The following is a 2039-nucleotide window of genomic DNA, read 5'->3' on the forward strand; positions in this document are numbered from 1 at the left end:
TATATGAGAGGCAGAGTTTAGATCGATGAACTGATTATTCTGACAGTTTTTACAATTTCTATTCTTCTAGTCTTAAGCTCAAAATAACACCCCTTTCTTAGATGAGGCGGTATGTATAGTGGTGGGGCAAAACCCTAAGATTTAGACACGTGGTTTATAACCCTGGCATTGCCACTGAATAACTGTGTACCTTGGGTCTTCAGAATGTTAGGGGAGGTAGTATAGATTAGTTAGCTTTTGCATTCACTAGTATTTATATAGCACTTTAAGATGTGCAAAGCACTTTACAAATATTGTCTCATTTTATCCTTACAAAAATGCAGGGAAATAAGTGCTACTATTAGCTGTATTTTACAGAAGAGGAAAAGATTAAGTGAGTTGCCTGGGGTTACACAGCTAGTGATCAATCTGTCAGTAAAACAGTCAATCAATAAACATTTATTAAGTGCCTGCTATGTACAAGACACTATGCTAAGTTCTGAGGTTGCAAAAAAGAGGCAAAAGACCAGTCAAGGAACTTACCATCCAATGGAATGTCTGAAATTGAATCTGAGCTGTTTTCCTGAATCTATGTGCATTGTTCTAGCTGCTGCATTACCTCACCGCCTCTAAGATTTCTGTCAGCTCTAAAATCTATGATGATTCTATCACATTTAAATGAAGAAAATCCTCATAGAAATTCCCTTTTTTAAAAGTACTGCAAGTTGATTTCTTCAAACATAAACTACACACAAACACACACACACACTCACACACACACAAGCATATATACACACATAATGCCTTGTAAACCTGAAAAGTCATATATAAATGTAGTTGTATTATAAATCAGTTCTCTTATGTCTTTAACTTAATTTCCTTTGGCCACAGCTGACCACTGCTCTTAGTTAAGATAACATAGGTTGTTGGTATTCCATGTAGAACAACTGTAAAACTTTTTAAAACTAAGACTTCTTGGACCTCTTGCCATTGTTTTTTGCTCCTGCCCAGGAATGAAGGAGTGCATACAGGCTTCCCTCATTTTATTGAATTTCACTTTATTGTGCTTTGCAGATATTGAATTATTTACAAATTGAAGGTTTGTGGCAACCTTGCATCCAACAAGTCTACTGGCACCATTTTTGCAAAATCATGTGTTCACATTGTGTCTCTGTGTCACATGTTGATAAGTATTACAATATTTCAAACTTTTTCATTGTTATTATATCTGTTATAATGATCTGTGATCAGTGATCTTTAATGGTACTATTGTAATTATTTTAAGAAGCCATAAACCTTGTCAATATCTGATGGCAAAACTTAATTGATAAATATTGTGCATGTTCTGACTGCTTTATGCTTTTCCTCCATCTCCTTCAAACTCTCTATTCCCTGAGACACAACAATATTGAAATTAGGCTAATTAATAAGCCTGCAATGGTCTCTAAATGTTTACATAAAATGTTTACATACACTTCTCTCACTTTAAATCGAAAGTTAGAAGTGATTAAGCTTAGTGAGGAAGGAATGTCAAAAGCTGACATAGACTGAAAGCTAGACCATCACCCAGATCAGTCAGCAGCCATCAGCATCAAGGCAAGGCACTCCACCAGCAAAAGATTATGACTTGCTGAAGGCTTAGATGATGGTTAGCATTTTTAGCAATATTTTTAATTAGGATATGTACAGTGTTTTTGTTTCTTTTGTAGAAATATTACTATTGCACACTTAATAGACTATTATAGTGTTAAGGTAGTTTTTATATACACACTGGCATAGCAAATAATTCATGTAGATCACTTTATTGGGATATTTGCTTTATTGCGGTGGTCTGGAACCAAGCCTGCAATATCTCCACATATGCCCATGTGCTCAGTACTGCACTTGACCTCCTGGAGCTGGTGATTTATCAATACCCATTCAGGGTGTTATTTCTTGTATGAGAAGTAACACCAATACTCTTGTCTTTGCCCCTTTGCCCAGGATCAGGGTATGGTCACAGAGCTAGACTTTCCTCTTGATCGTTACTTTGTCAATAAAAAAAAAGAAAATGTGGGGCC

Source organism: Notamacropus eugenii, chromosome 6 (assembly GCF_028372415.1).
Source record: "Notamacropus eugenii isolate mMacEug1 chromosome 6, mMacEug1.pri_v2, whole genome shotgun sequence".
Classification (NCBI taxonomy): Eukaryota; Metazoa; Chordata; class Mammalia; order Diprotodontia; family Macropodidae; genus Notamacropus; species Notamacropus eugenii.